The 21,535-nt window shown below is 36.8% G+C and overlaps 1 protein-coding gene across 9 annotated transcripts in view; it reads right to left on the bottom strand.

Annotated features, from left to right (window-relative positions):
• LOC128867749 (guanine nucleotide exchange factor DBS-like) overlaps nt 1-21,535 on the bottom strand; it is a 117,499-nt gene that overhangs the window by 16,827 nt on the left and 79,137 nt on the right. The window lies entirely within an intron of this gene.

The raw sequence follows: 21,535 nt of genomic DNA, 5'->3' as shown, positions 1-21,535 counted from the left end.
TTATTAATCTTTCGAGTGATTTAAAAGTAAAATACTAAGCCCTGGTAAGCGTGGTGTGGCTATGGGCTAGTATCGTCAATCTCATCTAATGGTAGACCTAAGAAACATGCTGTTTCGACGTGATGGTTTCAGAGGAAATGGGAGGTTATATGAGTAGATATAAGCAGCACGCAATGTCTTGCAGGGATGCCTTCCCATTGCCCGACATATGTTGAATATGTCAGGGTTGATTCTGGATAGGTAGGAGTTTAACTTAATACAGTTTCCGGAACGTAATTGTGCCAAAGTCAAAGGCAGCTCTTCGCTTGCAATAGATGATAATTATACCCGAATGACGACATTCGAAAAGTGGGAGCTCATAAAGAGGGTGAGGGACTCTTAATGAGTACCATTTAGTGCCTGTCTGTATTCCCGGAGATCCAATTATTCTCAAGTGCGGTGCTCATTCACTGGCCTAAGGTCCTTTGGCTTGGATTGGATACATGCACCTAAAAATGCAAAAAAAAGGAAACAGGGCCCGCGAAGCTGTAAGTGAGGCATTGCATTGCCGCTTCAATGAATATAAACGAATTTCTTATAATCTGTAAGAGGCAACAAAAACGAACGCAATACATTTCGCAGATAACTTCAGTGGCAGTTTGGTGGCGCTTGAAACTTTTTTTTTTATAGTCCGTTTCACCATTTCATCCGATATTACCTGAATTACTGGAGTTCAGTCCAAAGCGTTTGCTTTATTTATTTATACTGCAATTTTATTTCATTTAAACAAATGAGCAAACCTTGGCACAAAATCAGAATCAAAATCAGAACAGCTATAACGTCAGCAATTTGTGACTTGTAATCGGAGATTTTATTTCAAGAATTGCTCACTTCGAAAGTCAAAAGCACTTGTTGTCTTAAGAAAAAACCTGATTGCGTAAAAAATGCTGTTAGTTGTGCTAATTACGGCTTTTATGCAAACAAAAGTCTCCACATTTTCATTACCAATTTATCAGAAAATATTTCATTTTTAATTGCCAGTTATAACAGCAACACTTCGCGACATTGTATATATTTTTTGACCTTGCAAGCGAAGAGTAGTTTTTCAATTAAACACACAGCCACACTGGTCGAAATGCTGCGCTGATGATGAGAGTATGCAGGTATGTTTGTGTATAGGTCCAATGTACATATGTGTGTATCTTTTTATGTATGTAAAACATACATATACGACTATATCTAAATATACGAGTATGCTCGTAAGCAAATGCCGTAGAGCCAGAAGCATATTCTACGGTTGAAGTGGGCCAACTGAGTTGTTTTGCGAACCAGGTGGTTCACATTGATCAATTTATGTTAAACAAATTTTTTGCCACTTTCAACAGGATAATATGTAGGAACATGTTTTTAGAATGCAGTAAATGTTGACTCGCGGGTGTATTACATTGGTCAAACGGCATACATACTATGTTGTAGTGGCTATGAAAAGTATTCGTGGATACTGTATATTTTGTGATAAAAAGAAAAATATTTGGAATATCGATATTGTATTGTAGACAGCTACAACCAGTCTTTTGGCTGACCTATTTCCATAACGACATACAGTTTCGTGGCGGGATGAATGTTTAACACGAAGAAAAGGTGGGTAGAAAAGAGTGAGTGCGGAGTGTTTGAACAGTAATTAGGACAGCAACTCCCGATTGGGTGGTATAATTAAGCATATACATACTAGGAATGTGCATTTTCGAGATTTTACTAATGTCCGGATTCCATTTTTTTTATTCTCGAAATTCCATTTTTTTTAAGTGTGGCCTTTCAAAATTACAGGGCTTTAAAAATTAAAAGTGTTATCGTCTAAGTGTGACCCATAGGATTGTTGATATAAATTGAAACGCTTTCTGTAGATGATAGCCTCTATCATTGGCAAAAAAAAAAGAATAAAAATTTCTTTAATCGAAACAACTGGCATATCATAGGACTTTCCATTAACCCTCATATTTGCGATTAACTAGTGAAAGCCCTATGCAATTTATCCTTCAGGCTAACTGCTGTGTGGATCGGCTGCAATTTCTCGCACTCTAAAAACAGAATTTTTCGGCAAATACAAAATCGATTGTTTTCTAAAAATAGTGTTGCAAGTAAGCTTTTTTTCCTCAAACAGCAAAATTTTTGTGCTCAAAATTTGACCAAATGCGTCAGATGAAAAAATAATGCCACTCAAAAATTTCTTTCACTTTCTAAAAAATAAATACTAGAGGTTTTTTCAACGTAATTATAAAATTTATTAATTTTGCTGACTTCCGTCAAAATATTTCGAAAAACTAATAAGCTTTAGGTGAGTTCAACCTCGTTGGAAGTACAAGGTGACACCGAATTCATCACCCTCTCGGAAGATTTATAATTTTTTCAAATGGCATCGTATGCCAATCATATTTGACACAAGCAATGAAGCGCGTAAATGTTATCATATCTCCACCATTATAAAAATCATTTCTTATTTATTTAATGAGTTACTCAAAACCACAGTTGGATGATTCATTTTGCCCTATCCATAGAATCAAAATAATGAAATTTTCGAAGGTATTTTCAAATCGGTCTAGCTCACGTAAATCTTAATATTTTTCTGAATAGTTTGGCTGAAGGCTAATAATATAATAAATATTATAATTCCGGTGAAAAATCGCCTCTTTTTTGGTGAGGCATATTTTATATAAAAATAAAAACAAAATATTTTTGTTTGTTAGACATTTTTGGTGAACTTTTTTTTTTAACTTTTGGAAAACAATTTTTTTTTTTGGGATTTGAAAGTATTTTTTATTCTAAAAAACAAAAAATTAAAAATAAATAAATTAAAATTTAATAATTTAAATAATTCTAAAAATACGAAAAATTTTCTCAAAGTTTCAAACTTCTTAAAGTAATTTTTTGGGGTATACAGTTTTATAGTCAATTAAATTTTTGCATAATTTTAGCAAGTTTTAAGTGGCTCAACCTTCTCGTTGATTTTTGCTATTTTTTTCCTTGCCTGTGTTGCGCGTTTTCTCTATAAAACGAATGCGCGACAATTTTTTTTAATTACTAAAAAGTAATTTTACTTAAGTAATTAAGTAATTAATGTATATATAACTCATACATGTATGAATTTTAAACCAATATAGATATTCATTAAATTATTCAAAATTTACGCCAAGAAAATGAATCAATATTTATATAACAATTTGCATAATAGGTTTAAAAAAGTAGTTATAATAACAGAAATCTAAGTCAGACAACTAACGCACTGCTACACATCTATTAGTTTCATTCTATTTCTGATTCTATACTGCGCTACCACTTATTACAGATATTCAATATTGCGGCTGAACTTTTGCTACAGTGTATGAAAAGTCAAAGGAATCATAGCCAATCAACAGTGGTCGTTCACCAATTACAATTCTTGCCATATTTTCTCGCCGCTTACACTTCTCCAGCATTCCGTCCTCGAAAAGTGGTCTGTGAATTGTGATTGTGTAATCCGACCGGTGATTTCAGGTTTTATTTACTCAGAATTCTGCACAGCAACAATACATAATAGCCGAGTGGCAGATTCTTGCAAATATGTTGCAATAAAATCCTGTTCTGCAACAAACCACCGAAAGCAAGCGAATGCGCAGGCGCAGCATGCAATGGAATGCAAAATGTTTCAAGTTTAAATTATACCCGATTTGCACTCATACTATCACAGTGAGGGACGATTTGTGGTTGTTTGGCTGCTGGTGGTGGTGGTGGTGGTAGTAGAGGCGCTGCTTCTAGCCAGTTCAGTTACTGAGTGGTGGTTGGTGGCCTGGTTAAAGTTGGTTATTGACAGTGGCGAGGTCAGTTCAAGAGTACTCTGTATTATGGGATACCCATAAGTCATTCAAAAATTTTCGCAAGCATAAAGCTATAAAAAAGTAATAATCGAATGCAACTTGTTGCGCGTGCAACATGTGGTAATACAACAACGAGCATCGAGCTGCAACATGTTGGAGTTGTAAGCGAATTACTTCCAATTCGAACAGCAATCATTTTAGATGGGGGATTATGTTTTTGCATTATTTTAATAACACAATGTACTGACATAATTAAATGACTTTATTACTTTCCACAATATTCGCAATTTTGTTCATGGTACATTTTGTATGTAATTTTTTTTATAAAAATATATGTAGCTCATTGTGCCACAAAAGTATTACAAATTAAATTTATAAGTTTGAAAAAAATTCAGAAAAATATCAAAAACGACAATTTAACGTTATCAACTTTTTAATTTAAAACTATACAAATCGTTTACGTATGCAGTTTAAACTTTTGTGTTGAAAAGTTTCAATTTTTTAAAGAATTTGTTTTTGTCATATATATACTATATAGCTATACTTTTATAAAAAAAAATTATAAAAAAAGTATAAAAAATATATTTGTTAAATCTCCGTAAAAAAGTGGATGTGTTATCATTTGCCCTGAATTGTATGTAGGTTCGAAGTGCAAAATGTCGAGAAAAACGGTCTCAAAATTTCAATTTACTCTGCCTTCCTCAGTAAACCCAAAACATATTTTAATCGAATGAGGTACTGTTAAGGTGTTATAGGTATACCTTGTGAGCCCGAAAAAATGGACGACTGTCATAATTTTTTTTTTAAATGTTTTAGAACTTTTATTCAAATGAGGCATATATCATACTGAAGGTCAACTCTCGAAGAATACATTTTGGTGTTTTTATTTTAAAAAATTGTATTATTTATTGTTGATATCGCCCCTCCCCCGAAACTCAGCTTTTTAGATGAGTTTTGCGGTGATCACGGTAGCGCATGAGCAGCTCGACTGAAATCAAAAAATTTTAATGATTATTGTAGATGCTTTCCATTTCAATTCAACCGCGCTATTCGGGACATGTTCTTCGATTTCGATGTAACTCAAATATGTTGCTCTCTGGTCAAAATAATGAGACACGAATTTTTTTGTTCGCCCGAAAAAATTTTTTTTCAAGCTTTATCGGCAATTTTGTTTTTCGTCTCAAAATCGATTTTTTTTAAATTATATAAGAAAATTTTTTTTTTAAATACTCATAACTTAGTCAAAAATGAACCGATTTTAATAATTTTGGGTTTAAAATGATCGGCATTACTTACACGAGCGATTTCATGTAGAAACAGTTGCAAAAAAGTAGTTGAACTTTTTTTATTTTCCTCTTGATTTGGAAAAAGTTATACAATAAAAAAAAAAATACACTTTTTGAAATATTGAATTTCGAAAAAATTTCAATTTTTTTTCTTTTTTGCTAAATAAAAAGTCTCATTATTTTGACCAGAGAGCAACATATTTAAGTTACATCGAAATCGAAGAACATGACCCGAATAGCCCGGTTGAATTGAAATGGAATGCATCTGTAGAAAAATGTTTTTTAGTGAATCTGAACGGTTTATTTTCCCAAAAAAATTTTTTCTCGATATGAAAACCGATTTGCACCGAAAAAACGATTTTTGAGGGGTTGAAAAATGAAAAAAAAATTAATTCTAGCGAACTATGTAAATATTTATAAAAAGTGAACCGTTCAGATTCACGAGGTTGTAACTTCGACTAATTACAAAAAAGTTTATGCAAATCGGTCAAATAGTTTTGGATAAATAATGATCACTGCGAAGGTAATTTTCAAAAGACACGACTTCGAGATAATCGTCTAAAGTTTTGCGTGCACTTCATTTATGGGTAATCGCGCTTCCATGGTCTGTAACTTTCGTTCTAGTGCTCCCATCTTTATGATTTTTTGAATTTATATTTTTAAGATGTAAGATCTAAAAGTACGAATATACCATAAAAAAATTTTCGATTTTTTAGTCCAACACAAAGTATATAACCCCTTAATAGATATCGTCATGAATTTTTTACACAGCATACAAGAAGAGCTTGTGATAATTTCTCTATAGTTATTTATATTTGTTTTTTTTTGGATTATGACACTATTGTGGTACATAAATGAGGGATATGGCAATTGGAATTGATTTTACATTATATTGGTCGACCGGCTTAGTCTATTTCATTACATTATTCTTAGAATTAAATAAATTAATAAATAAAAAAAAACATTTTTCTAATAGCGGTCGCCCCTCGGCAGGCAATGGCAAACCTCCGAGTGTATTTCTGCCATGAAAAAGCTCCTCATAAAAATATCTGCCGTTCGGAGTCGGCTTGAAACTGTAGGTCCCTCCATTTGTGGAACAACATCAAGACGCACACCACAAATAGGAGGAGGAGCTCGGCCAAACACCCAAAGAGGGTGTACGCGCCAATTATATATATTTTGTATATTCTTAGAATAGATACCGTTTTGGATAGCTAAACTAAGCTAAACTATTTTAGAATAGTTTTCATATACAATTTCTTGTTAATATGAATATGAAACATTTAGTGGTGAAAAATCGTTAATTTAAAACTTTATCATGTCATATAAGCGAATTAATCAAAAATTACCTAAATAATAATGCCCTCAAGTATCTAGGTTGACTTTCTCGGTAGTCCTGTATACATCCAAATCATACGGACTGTTATGACTTATTTACTATGCAGTTATTAATTATGTCTCCGGGCAAATTAAAGACTCGTTTTTTAGCACGATTTCTTATCAAGTTTCTCAATTTATCTCTCTCTCTCTCTCTTTCTTGTAGTGGCGGCGGTTTTAGGATAGTACTTTATAAACAGTTGCATAGATAGATAAAATGTTAGAAAAATGGATTGAAGCAATTATTCACTAAATTCCTTACGTTATCCGACTAAAATACTTTTTAGTGCATTTTTAACATCCAAAGGAGACATAAAATCATTTGGAAGTGCTAACGCCCAATATCACAAATCGCATCAGCATTAAAATTCTATTTTATTTATTTTATTATGTGAGGATACGAGGGTGGATCCATAAGTCCCTGTAACTTGAAATTAAGAGCACGTGGCAAACAAACTGTTAACTCAACTTTCAACGACCGAAATTGAATAAACCATTTGGATGGTCTCAAGCTCGAAAATGCTTCCAGGCATTAGTTTCAATTAGCTACGAGGGTTGGCTTTTTTTTTGCGCCTTTGCAACTCTACGTGTATTGAGCTGAGTTTTAATATTTTTATCGCAAAGTTTGGTATTGTTTAGCATAAACTTGCATATAACGCTAAAGTGAATTGTAAAACTCATCTCGTGAAGAAGATGAAATTAACTAAGGAAAATTTTCGTACGCTGATTTATTACGGTTTTCGACGTGGTTTATCGAGACAGGAGTGCATTTATAAACTAGCTTCGATTTTTGGCAACATTAATCCACTGTGAAACGCTGGTACGATGAGTTTCAACGTGACTGTCGACCCTTGCAGGATGAATTTCACGAAGGTTGGCCAAAAACGGTTGTTCTGCGTGATAGAAGCATCCTTGGGAATTAGTCGGACATTCAATATTGGATGCACATTTGGTCATCAAGAAGATTTGTTCTGGTTGGATACCGCATAAATTGGCGATTGCCCAAAAAAGGACTCGGGTCGATTATTGTAAAGGTATGTCGAACAAATTCAGACGAATGGTTCAAAGCACGTATATGACATCGTAACAGGTGACGACTCTTGGATTTATGCAATATTAGCCAAAAATAAAACAGCAATCGACACTATGGGTGTTTGAAGACGAGCTGAATCTAACAAAAGCTGTTGCCTGTTTCACCGTTTTCGAAAATTCGGATAATGTCAAAACCACTAGAGAAATTTACAACTTTCAATTCTGAGTGGCGCAAAATTTGTTTGCCAAAAGCTGTTGAAGCCTTTATTAAACAGCTTGTTTTGGAGATATCCGGTTTTGAGTGGCAAAAATGTTGTGAAAATTGGCTCACGCGATGCAGAAGTGTATTGACTTCCAAGGAGAATTTTTTTTAAAAACAAAGTATTTTCATTATTATTTTACTGTGTTTTCATGATTGGGCGCAAAATATAGTGGACAACCTTCGTATAGGAATATAATCATTTAACAGATCAATCCGAAAATTAGGCTGCAAGATTCCTCGCCTTATGACAAGCAAGCACTTTTAATTTAAGTTGACAATGCCGCATTTTCTAACCCTTAAGGACTTAATGTAGCACCCTCGTACTTTAGCAGCTAATGTAAAGTTGAGAATATAATGTAACTTGCATTCTTAAACTATTAAAGAATCAAAGACGCATTCTTACCTAACTCTAACCAATGCATTCTCAATATGGCTATAACTAGCGTTAGTTTTTTCTTGTGGTCAATCAAGATTTCAACACAACTATCAGAGCCATCCAAAACAAACGTGACAGCGATCAATCGAAGTGACTTGATGGTTGTTGTAGAAAAATGGGTGTACATTTGATCACACATACACTTACACTTATTCATAGAATAATGTCGTTAGCTTGTTTCTGTAATTCGATATGCAGTTATGTAACTGTAAGCTTGAGTAGATATATCTAATCAGTAATAAAGGAATGCAATTACATACATACAAATGTATGTGTGTATGTATATGCCATACGAGTTAGAATATACGAGGTGGGGCTATTAAATAACAAAACTGACGCTGATAAAGCAGAAGTACGCATGCGCTAAATGTCAGCGATTGCGAACTGCTCAGCGTAAACGTATCTCTTTCGTATGTAGTGTCACTCGCTTCTGTAGAAAAGTCGGCCAAAGCCTCTAGAGTTGTTCTTATTTGAGTTTTTTTTTCGATTTAGTCACTGATACTTCCCTTTTATAGAAGCAGCGCAGCCGAAAAACTATCTTTAGTCCAATTTTTCGAATTTTCTTTACAGAAGCTTATGCATGTTACTGCCCTGCTATGTCTAACCGCTTTTATTGTATAATATATACAGCACACCGGACAAATTCGTGCTAGTAATCTTGTATCCAATCAATCATATACTAAGCAGAAAATAATAAATAAATACTAAATACCTCATAACTCAAACAATTCATTGGTGTTCTATTTTTATTCCTTTTCTTCGTTCGATACCCGCTGCTACTGTGAGTTGAATCAGGTTTGAATCGGGGGAAATTATGAATCAGCTTAACATTTTTGGTTCTTTGAGTCGGATAAATTTTGATAATTTTCCTGTTTTTGGAATATTCATTTTTTTTTATATAAATGTATAATATAATTTATTACAAATGTATGGCTCATCCCAACTAGAAATTTTGGTAAGGCGGTGATTAGGCGCAAATAAGGCAGACCGCATTCCAAATTTGTGCCTCATAAGGCATCCAAACTAGGCCCAAGTCCCGAAAGGTATCGCCACACATCTGCCTCATTAGGCGCAGGTTCGAAAAACCGAACTTCGGTAATACTCCGGATGCCCTTATACAAATCAGTTAGGGATTCCAATTTATGCCTAAGTGAGACACTGCCACAGATTTTTGTGACCACAACGAAATTTGGTATGGTTCTGACATGCCAATCTTTGCCTTGCCTAACGTGGGCCTGGTAAGTTAAGTGAGGCTGGCCTCAGTAAGGCCTGCCTAATTCGGGCCTAACTGATTCTTCGTCATGCCTTACTGTAATTCTAGTCGGGATTGTCTAATAAAAACCAACTTTCACACTTTATACAAAGCTTCAAAAATCATCTATAAAAAATTCTACAAACTTTTCCTTACATTTGCACGGTGCTTAAAGCGAATTTTTATATGTAGTTTTGGCATGCAGTTTTATAGCTTATTAAATTTTAGTATAATGAAGTGCAAGTTTAAAAAAGAAAAAAATTCCCGATGGTTTTTGAGATTTTTTTCGCTGAAGATGTTGCGCATTTTCGCTTTAAAAAAAAATTCTTTGAAGGCTAATGAAAAGTTTGTGGAATTTTTATAATTTTTGGATAAAGTCTGGAACCAGAATTTATACGGTTTTTGTTAAACAATGAGCCATACTTTTCTAAGAAAAAAAAATTAACATTAAAAAAGAAAGCGTGCCTAGGTGTTATCGTTTGTCTCGTGCGGTATGTATGAAATCAAAATAAAACGCCATATGTAAATCGCACCTACGTATATAATAGCCACACCTCGTATAGAGTTTTTTTAAATAACACAAAAACAACACAAGAACATGAAATAATGTAGAAAATAAGAAGAAGACTACATTTTGCAACTGCTTCTTTTTGTTATTATTTGAGTAATTAAAGAAATTGCTGTGGCAGCTAACCACATGAATGCTGAATTGCAGTCAAGCAGTCAAGAGGTAGCAACTGTTGTAATAACAACCCACCAGATCTCCATCTCATATCCTTAGAGGAAGTATGAGCTGCATGTTTGTACAAATAAAAAAAAAATGTTACAACAAAATCACGCTTTATGCAGAGTTCAGTAGCCGCACCACCAGACCAGGTACAGGGAAGAAAAACATTGAACAAAAAGTATTGCCAATACGAATACTTGCACAAACAAGATATCTGTTGCACATTGATGGTGCAACATTTAATATTAGCCAACAAAGACGCATCGACTACGCCAACAACAACAAATGCAAACGATTTGTTTTGATATGCTTTTTTAAATGTTAAGTTGTGTGGAATTCAACTTGTCCGAATTGGGTCTTAACTGAACCCCCCTTGCAAGAACCACTTCCCATTGCCGATATTTAGTGGGCGCGAAACTGGTTCAACTACTGTTGCATGCAGGCATACAAGCGCGCATTGCCTGCCATTAAAGGCCAACCAAGGTAAATGAATTGGCGTTGAAGGAAATAACATATGTGGCTAGTAGTATTTACATGAACGTAAATAATTTTGTGCGACACATGCTGCATGCCACATTAGCAGATGCGTGTGTTTGTATTGACGTGGTGGACAAATATGGGTTAAGTAATCGGACGCTGGAGATTTTTGGTTGATCAGTGTATGCATATAAATATACGTGCGTGCATATGTGCTTATGTAAGTGTAGAAGTGCAGCACCAAAACATAATATTATAAGTTACTTTTGTTTTTGCTTTTGTAGCCTCTGCTTGTATGATTGTGCGCACAGCGGAAATACGAGTTGTAAAAATTATGCACTATTTTATTTTTTTTTTTAATTTGCTCCATCGCATTTTTGGTTTTTCTTTTTTCATTTGGTATTTTCTTTTCTTTGGCGACAACAACAAATTGAGCTTAACAGCAACACATGCGGCAGACAAACAAAAAATGTAATTAATAAATTTAAAAAAAAAGGAAATTATAACGAAAACTGCATTACTCACTGGGAATTTCGTGACAGAGTCGTTGTTGCTATTGCTTTGCATACTTTGCACGCTTTCTTTGTCTACTTTGCGTGCCTCATTACTACGGTCATATTTTTTAATACTGCTTCTATTATCAGTGCAGTTAGTGTTGTTGTTGTTATTGTTTTCATTATTATCATTATTGCAACCGTATCTATCAATATCCGTCACACTATTACACAATCGCGCTGCGTAGCTAGCCATTGCCATAGACGAACTGGACCAGCGACAAAACCAAATATCGCTCGCAATGACGGACATGTTTTTGGCGTTTTTGTGCGATTTTTTCCCCCACACGAGATTCTAACAAAAATTTATGCAAACGAACTATTATGTGTTTCCTTTTATCGGTACACCGCGATAAAAGCAAGCAATAAAAGCATACATTACATAAAAACAAACAACAAAAAAAAATCGAAATAACTACTAAAATGTACGAAAACGTACGAAAAACCCAGCTCTCCCTTTTAAACGGCGTATGTGCGAAAACTGAATGTTTACTTTGCTAAATGCGACCGACTGATCGTTTATAGCATATCAACAGCAACAAAATACAGCTGTGATTCACAATACGCTGCTAACGCATAAGGTACATAGAAGTGGTGCGCTACAGTGAAGCGCTGATATAGAGGGCAGTGGCTTATGGGTTTTTGAAAAATACGGTATTTTGACTTGAGATAGAATCCATGAACTAAAAATATCGATTTATGGTAACAATTACGAGTGTACATATGAATAAATAATGAATTGTCTTCCCTTCACTCGTAAAGCAGTGTTGGGCGATCCCTCGCACACATGCAGATCAAAGTTTTTTATTTTAGCCTTCAGACGAGCACACCGACCACACCGTCTAATAACTTAACTTCTTCACCTCTTTCTACCCCTACTTATAATGTCAAATTTTGACAGTATATTAAACGTCAATGCTTCCTACGGTATGATATAACTGAGCGACAGTTAAAGTTATTCAGGAACAATTTCATATGCACATGAAAATATCATCATCATCATTATTGGGCGCTACAGCTCTGAGTGAGCTTTGCTGCACAAAATGCTTCCATTTGACTCGATCCTTGACTGATTCCTTCGTGTTGTTGACCTGGAGATTGATTATGTCTTGGACTAGTTCGTCAATCCATCTTGATCTTGGTCTACCTCTTGTTTCGTCGTGGGGTCCATTCCCATAGTATGGGCTAGCCATCTTCGGCTTTGAGCTTTGATGAACCGTACAACATTTCCCCTCTTATACTTGTACGTTTGTCCAATTCATAGTTCCATTTTAAATTTTTTAGAGGACGTTAAAGTTTCAAAAGACTGAATTTTCAAAAAATAGTTTTACATAGATACATCTTCTCACTCTGTAATATTAGTATTATTATCAAACGTAAGAGGATGTATTCAGCTATTTTAAAAATTTTGTTTTTCTTGCTGTTTTATAAAACCGTGAAATGTCAAACTTCCTGCCTGTGAAATAAAGTATACGCATTGGTTACCATACAAAATCTATATTTGTCCTGTCCTCCGGCAGGTAAGCGGTAATCAGTGCCCTGCGCTCGATAATGGTGTACTCGAAAGAGGTCGGGGAATGTCGGTCTTCACTTTAGATCGCATCCGAATTCCTCGATATACGACTCAACTGGGTACCTGGTGACAGTGACACTGCAGGGAACAGCGAGGCAGATGAGCTGGCTATATAGAGGACCTATGCGGTAGTTTTCCTGCGAAATGAGAGTATTGTGATCACTTGACTTCCTGTGGTATGCTTTTGGAAGGGCTGGGTTCACTCCAACTCAACGAGCGCTGGCAAGTACGAAACTGGTAAGCACACAAAATCAATCTGGCCAAGCGTGGATCGGAGGCGCTCGACGGATCTCGAATTTTGTGGGTGCCCTTGCAGGACACTGACCATGAGGTATATAAGCTGTGAGCTTCGAGTCATTTTCATGTTTACTCTATGGCTTATGAGGTGGGTCAGTTGGATCCTTCTCGTTAGCTATCTTGCTTACGAGGAGCTAAGATTTAGGCAACTGGCTATATAATACTATTGTAAAGCCTATCTTGTTATATAGAGTCATAGTCTGGAGGAACTCACTAGAGAAGACGATATTGGTGAAGAAGCTGGAGAGAGTTCAGAGGTCGGCACTCATTGGAATCAGTGGGGCGCTTCGAACGACTCCTACTCTGGCGCTCAACGCAATGTTAAATGTGGTACCCGTAGACATCGTAGGCAGAATTGCCGCTACGCGTACCGCAATCAGACTGAGGGGCTGAAGCTATAAGCTTAATCTCACTTATGGGCACTCAAGTATCCTCAGAAACTTCGAGTTCATCCCTCTGTCAACGGATCAGTGTATACCCTCGTTTAGTCCAACCGGAACCTTCTCCACTTACACTACACTTGGCTACACTTGGGGGCAGGGCCTGGTGAACTTGTTCACGGATGGATCGAAGTTGGAAGGAAAGGTTGGCGGAGGAGTCTTTTGCGAGGAGCTCCCCATCAGACTCAAATTCAGGCTACCGAACCACTGCAGTGTGTTCCAGGCAGAGGTAGCCGCAATCAAGGAGGCAGCCAATTGGCTGCTCAAATGCGTATTAACGGTCAAGAAAGTAAATATTTACTCCGACAGCCAAGCGGCAATAAGGGCCCTCGAGTCTATGACGGTGCATTCGGAATTGGTCAGGGAATGCTTGACCTCGCTTTCGACTGCGTCCGCATTCTTTAACATCAGCCTCATCTGGGTTCCTGGTCACAGCGACATTGCTGGAAACTGTGAGGCGGATGAGCTGGCCAGACAAGGGACATGCGAGGTGATTTCCCCGCGAAGGGAGAGAATTGGGATCCCCCTGACTACCTGCGGTCTGCTCCTGGAAAGATGGGCATCGCACCAACTCAGCGAGCGCTGGGCAAGTACACAAACGTGTAAGGTCGCGAAATCCTTCTGGCCACGTGTGGACCAGAGGCGCTCGGGCGAGTTTCTGAGGCTGACAAAATATCAGCTCTCTAAGCTCGTGGGTTCTCTCACAGGACACAATGCGCGAGGAATGCAAGCTGTGAGACTTTGAATCACCTCGAGTCCGTTTTGCGCTGGATGTATGGAGGATGAGGTGGAATCATCTCAGCACCTTTTCCTTAGCTGCCCTGCTCTGGCGGGGCTAAGATCTAGGCATCTTGGCTCCTATTTTTTCATACGGTATTGAGAATTTTCTTTCATATAAAGTAACATATATTTTTGGAAGTCTTCTGCGTGAATGTAAGTATGTAGAGATATTTGCCTTTTATTGTTTTGTATTTACAATAATTAGTATTATAAACAAATTAACACTTTTTTTGTTATTCAAATTTTTTAATCCAAGTGCATACTATAAATATAAAATAATCAGAATGTTTAATATATATTCTTCTGCTATATTTTTTTTCAATCTTTTATTCCATTAAGAGTTATCCCAGCGAAAATTACCATTACGCGAGGAAATGTTATATTAATTTAAATTTGAAATTTTGGTTATAAATTGTGAGTTTTTCAAAACCATTATTTGATATTTGGATAGTGGCACTTTTTCTACTTTATTTGGATAGTGGCACTTTTGTTTTAAGGTGACCCTTTTAACACTCAGCAGGATTGTGGTCACCACTGTTTTAAAAGCTAAGCGGGGAGAAACTGAGTGTGGGACCCAAAGCCAGTGAAAATCAAGTGAGCAAAGTGTGGGCCTCAATTGGAAAATCGTTGAAATTAATTACATATCGTCTTTAAAAGGGTTCACCTGTACTTTAATATGTGTTGATGAGAGTATATATTTGTACTTGTATTTATTACAATATTATTTTTGAGCCTCTAACGATGTATTATTTGAAAGAAGAAGAACATATGCATGTAAGTACGTTAAAGGGGTGTTTGGGTTGCTATCTAAAAAGTTTACTGCCATTGTATGGGTTGTATGTGTGGGTATATTTAGGTAATATTAAGACATGGGTTCAATTCACAAGATTTGAAGAATTGTTTACCATAAAGGGATAAAAAAACATTTATGGTTAATAGATTTCGTAGCAGACTTGAGGAAAATAATAAACATACTTTTAAGGAAAATTAAGTAATAGTCTGTTATTAATCGAAGTGCACGACAAGAGCGCAATACATACATAGGTTAAGATAAATGATTGCCCAAGCGAGGGCCCACTTGGAAAAAAATCAAATTCATGCATTAGGTTGCAGACAGAGTGCAAACGAAGACGAAGGCGAAGATGAAGATGAAGACGTTGCGCAAGTGGTCAGCTTGAAACTGTGCGGTATTGTTTTCACAGACGAATCGCTTGCTGTAGTGAATTGTTTACATTTCATTTGATTGTTTGCAAATGTGAAATAAACGCGAGTTACTTTTGAAAAATGTATTAATTACAATATAATTAATTAAAATAAACTATCTTGGATTAAAAAATACTGTGTATGGGTTTCAGTTTCATTTTCAAATGGGTCCCCTGGGGAAGTGCCACTTTTCTTAAAGTTTGGGTTGCGCTTTAAGGTGCTGCACCTCTTCCCCCTGCGTCCACTACCTCGAAAGCAATGGCAAATAATTAAACTTTTCCCATTCGGATGTCTACCTTAAAGTCCCAAATTATCTTTCAGCGGCCATGATGGGAGGTTTATTGATATTGTTCCAGAGCTTTTCAATAAACTACCCAATTTTTGACACTTATTAATTGACATTCTTGAATATACGAAAAATGTCCGCTCATCATGCCGTAACTCTACATACAAGTGGTGAAATTCTCTAGAAGAATTTATTTCGTGAATTGATTTTTTTGTTTTTAGTTTTACCTTAAAAAAAAGGGAAAATAGAGACAGCTGGCGAGAGATTATTCGGCAGGCTATAACTCGGAAACGGGTTGTTACGGCCAATTAAGTAAGTTAAAAAATAATATTTTCATTTACCGACAACTGCTCATGTGAAGACGAATTAATTTTAGCTGTTATGATTTCTCGTTCGTCTTCCACCATGAACACTCGGCTGCTAGCAATGCAAGCGATTCGTCTTCGTCCTTATCTTCGCCTTTGGCTTCTTTTCCACTCTGTCTGCAACCTTACAGAGGCGGAAAACCAAATAAGGTATTTAATAAACAAGAAAAAGGGGCTTTGGATTTGGGGGTATGGACTAAACGATTTGTAATTACATTTGCGTTGACCGCTTCAAGCTGCTGATGAAATTCATCAGGTGTGTATTGTTTAAATCTGCTCAGATGTGTGAATTTTATTTCGACGAGAGCATGGACAGTTGAGTGGAAAATCCTCAGATGATTCCACCTCATCCTCCAGACAGCTTCTGCAAAAAGGACTTGAGCCAATTCCAAGTTTTGCCTCATGGATACCTAACGGAAAATGCCCGGTGAAGATACCCACCAAATTCGAGAGCTGCAGCGCGCAAGACAAATACGTGGTTCAAATCTTAAAGCATTGAAGCTGAAAGAGATAAAATGCTTTTTTCATAATACCTACAAAATTAAAACTATAAATTTGAAAACGAAGTTAGCGAAGTTAAGAGATGGTTTTGCACACAATTTTAACTTTGTTATAATCAAAATAGGCTTTACGAGTATTTCTAAAAGAGAGTTTTAAGTTTGAAATCAGGTGAACATGATTTACGTGATAATTTTAAAAGCAGGCTTTAAATTAATGTAAAAATAAATAATAATAATAAAATATTGCAAATAATTAAAAAAGGAATTAAATAAATTGCAATTTTATATGATGACGAAAACATAAAAGGAGCGCTATGAGCATTTCAAATTGGAAGCCGAGAATTTGTATGCCTAATAGAACTTCGATAGAGCAATAATTCATTACACAATGATAGAAAACTGAGGTCGGATTTCCCATATTTGATGGAACCACATAACAAAATCCGATCAAAATAACGAAGATTTGATTTTTCAAAAGTATTTAACCTGCTGATTTTTAAAATGACACGTTTTCAGGAAAAATGGAGTAAAACTCGATCGAGCGCGTTTTTGTTTATCTGAAATTTTTCTAGGAAGTTATTCTATATTACTGTTTTTAGAATCGTTTTTGTACAATTTTGTTATTTTCTACAAGGTTTTGCTAGAATTATAGTACTTTTACTATATTCAGGCCAAAAATCCATTTCTGATGTCTGTGTCATTTTGAAATTAATAGTAGATGATGTCCCCAAGATCATTTCAGAGAAAATTTTTATGTAGATTACAGTTAGTAATTGTCAAAGCACATATCACCAGTGCTGAAAAAAATTTTTTTCCATACATTTTAGATTTTCCCTGCAGGGTACGAGTCCACTATAAATTGAAAATCGCGCTCGTACAAAAAAATTACAACTGTTTTCACACACCTTCCGAAAACATGTGGGAGCTGAACGTGCATGAATTCCATACTTATCAGTCAACTGAGTTGCTGTGATTTTAAATGGCAATTTGGAATTCCACTATTTATGCTTCATTTACAGTGAAAAATTGTTTTTATTTCTCTGTGAAATCACTGAATGAATCACACAAATCTACGCTTGAGTACTTGAAATGCGTTTGCCTTTGTTTTGAATTTCGTGCTTGATTAGGGTGGAGCAACGGGTGTTCTTCTTTGGTGGCATAGAACTTGCTAATAACTAGCCGACTGCTAACTTCCGAGACGTCGATTGGCGATAGTTTAATAGTAGAGGTCACAGTAGTTCAAAGGAATCAAATTAAACGGTCGAGGTGGTCAGTTAGGTGGTTCATTTATTGAATTGATTCGGTCTCCAAAAATTCTCGCTATAAACTTGCTATAAGCTTGTTGTATATTGCCTTATTGGATATATTTGATACTTAGCCCAAAAAGTCGTGAATTATGTGCCTAAAGCATTCACAACAAACGAAGGTACAACTTGACTTTATGTTAAATTTGGATAAAATATGGAAAAATGTAAAGCATTCATTTTTTGGGATACGTCTCTTATTGCGGCTTTGCTTATTCACAAGGCCACTGAACCAAAACAAAACTCGTCATTGGACATAATTCGCTGGTTAAACAGCGTTGAGAACATTGTTTTACTGTACCATAAAATTGAGCATGCATTTTCACGCTGTGTAAAGGTTATATGGAAGCAAGTTTTTGCATGACAATTTAGTTGTCAAGAATATGTAAATATGTATATTAATAGAAAATACTACAAGTCTAAAAAAACACCCGCTGCATGCAATATGTGATGCTGCAAATCGTAGTTGGGTGAGTGAACCCCTCTTATTCACTCCCGTTTGCGGCGTACAAAGCGAGTGGTGATAAGTATTAGTTATATTATGTGACTAAAAACTTGCATAAAAATGCATTTGAGTGCTGCATTGTCCTAACATTTTTACTTTGTTTCAACTTCCTATGACTTTCACATGTTTTGAGAGTCGAACTCAGCAATTTTCACCTAGATGAAAATGATGATTTCATTTATATTGCCGCAAAAAAGATCCCTGGTCAAAAATCGCATGTTTCATTCTTTACGAACAGAGTTCTGCTTTGCTTAAACGACTCGTTGCAGGAAACCGATTTGCCAACACTCTTATTCTACTGACGTAGAGATTGTATGTAGAGGAAGTGATAAAGAAACCCGCTAATGCCTCTATGCATGCAGGAAAACACCAGCCTCTGGTCCGTTCCGCTCCAAAGCTTTGCTTTTTTATTTAGAGATTGGGAGTGATTCATAGCCGAAATCACTTAAACTCTTGTCCATTATGTCTCGGTAAAGTGCCTTCCATTTGTTATGCCAGCACTCCAAATTGACGCATGACTCACACCGCTCTTCCTAAGCTAAGATTAAGGATCTGAAATTTAACTAGGCGAAGCGTCCTATTCGTAAAAAAAAGAGATCTGTTAGATCCATCAGAATCCTCCTGTCGAATTAAATGAGCTTTAACATTTTCGTATATAACAGGTGGCGCTAAAGTGATCCTCCTATCAGAAAATGCTATAAATTTTGCGATTGGCCCTAATGCCAGTTCTGTTTTCACATTTGTGTAGTAAACACATGCGAAATACACGTCAATAAACAACGTTACGCTGCACTGCTCCAGAACGCGGAATATTGCTGACTATTTATTTGACCAATAATCGGCCGGTGACTTTGGCAAAACGTGAATTTCGTCGCAGACTTCCTCGCCGTCCAACGCCTACTGGTGAAACACTGCGACGTTTAGCCGCTCGCCTCGAAGAGACTGGCACAACACGAGATGCTGCCAGGTGTGGCAGACCCCGGAGTAGCCGTTCTGCAGAGAATATTGCTGCTGTAGCCGAGGATGTCATGGAAGCGCCGTCGACATCGACCAGACGACGTGCCACGCGAAAGGGTATCACTCGACGGTCTTTACAGCGAATTTTGGTACAAGATTTGAAGATGTTTCCGTACAAAGTCCAGACGGTGCATCAGCTGTTAGCTGGTGACCGCCAATCGCGTCTAACATACGCTCAATCCATCCTTAATCACCACCAAGAGGAAGATGATTTTTCATCAAAAATAATCATGAGTTATGAGGCCCATTTCCATCTTAGCGGGTACGTAAATAAGCAAAATTTAGGCTTCTGGGGCACTGAAAATCCGCGTGTAACCCACGAAGAGCCATTACACCCGCTCAAAGTCCCTGTATGGTGTGCTGTTTTCGCTGGAGGAGTCAGTCTTCTTCGAAAACGTCGCGGACTAAACGGTTACTGTGAATGCTGAGCGCTACAGAGCAATGATCAACGCTTTCTTTTTGCCGCAACTTGATGAATTGGGATTGGAAAACATGTGGTTCCAACAGGACGGTGCAATGGCACACACTGCACGTGCCATAACCGATATGCTGAAGGATGCATTTCCCAGGCGCTTAATCTCCCGTTTTGGTGATTTGCACTGGCCAGCAAGATTGCCTGATTTGACCGCTCCAGACTTCTTTTTGTGGGGCTTATTGAAGTCGAGGGTTTATGTCAACAAGCTTCAGACTCTTGCAGCTCTCAAAGACAATATCCGTCAAGAATGTGAGGACCTATCGCCGGAAGTTTTGGCCAAAGTGATGGAAAATGCCATAAAAAGGGCTCAAATGGCAATCAACTGTGGCGGCGACCATTTACATAACATCATATTCTCGGCTTGATGTACAAAAAATTAAAAGACCAAATAAAAATAATCCACAAGAATCAAAGTTTTTAATTTTTTTTTTAAATTACAGCCAAAAAACATCGGAAGGTTACTTTTGCGCCACCTTGTATAAGTAATATAATGGAATGCAGTCTCATCATCATCTAGTTACATTTCACATAAAACCGATCACTTTATTTTAACTCCACTCAAGTATTCCTTCAAGAGAATAAATTCCGTAATTACACTCCAGATTAGCAGAAATCTAGTACTTCCGCTGTGTAGTGCCGGCAGGGCAGCGATTTCAAGGGTCCCTGTCTGAGGGCGGTATGATTCCAACTCAGGATGAAAGACATAGACACATATAATGAAAATTCTAAATATTTTCGCATTCTCAGATAGAGATAAAATATTTTTTGATCGCGTTTTTTTCGCCCCCCAAAATGCTGTTACACTGCGCTACTGACTTGACGCCCTCGAGCGGCATCTCACTGCCGGTTGTGGGCTAAGGAATTTCTGCATCGAACCAGTTCTATCAAGTGTGTTGGATATTTCGTTGGTCTTGACGTCTGTATGTTCAGGCATCCAAGTACGTTCAGCCTGTAAATGGTTCAGCATTTGCGTTACCTGCTGAACTCGAAAGAGAAATGGCCAGCAGTAAAACAGCGAAACTTAGAAAGCGAAACTTAGAATGGGACCTCAAAGCGTCACCCAAAGAAGCCATTTCGAAACAGATCTCCTGCGAGGATGACTGTATTCACGAACAGACGGCAAGCACGAACGCGTGAGGTAAAGCCTCAAGACGAACCCAAACAGACGACAAGTCGATATCGAGGAACGATATTGCAATTTTCCTATGCCCCATCGGATGCTATCGATCGCGAGGAATTTTGGACGCAGGTACCTGTTGTGTCTAAAAGGCATCAACACAGCTTCACCTTGATGAAATTGTTTTTAGCAGTCCCATGGTGAAGTCAGCCCAGAGGGGAGGAATGTTATAGGGTTAGTGGGAGCATGCCATACCATTGGTGTGACGGCACCTTTGATGATGCTTCTGACATTTTCGATTTTAACCTCCTCTACAAAAAAAAAGCCTGTAAATGGTCTCGAACACAATCTTCGAGATTATCTTTGCAGGCTAACACCACTTCATATCCATAGTTTTGGAACATTAGCTCCAGAGATTGTGTCTCCTTTCATCACGTTCG

The sequence above is a fragment of the Anastrepha ludens genome, chromosome 6 (assembly GCF_028408465.1).
Source record: "Anastrepha ludens isolate Willacy chromosome 6, idAnaLude1.1, whole genome shotgun sequence".
NCBI lineage: Eukaryota > Metazoa > Arthropoda > Insecta > Diptera > Tephritidae > Anastrepha > Anastrepha ludens.
Note: the sequence above shows the minus strand (reverse complement) of the source record. Positions and strands in the feature narration are given on the sequence as shown.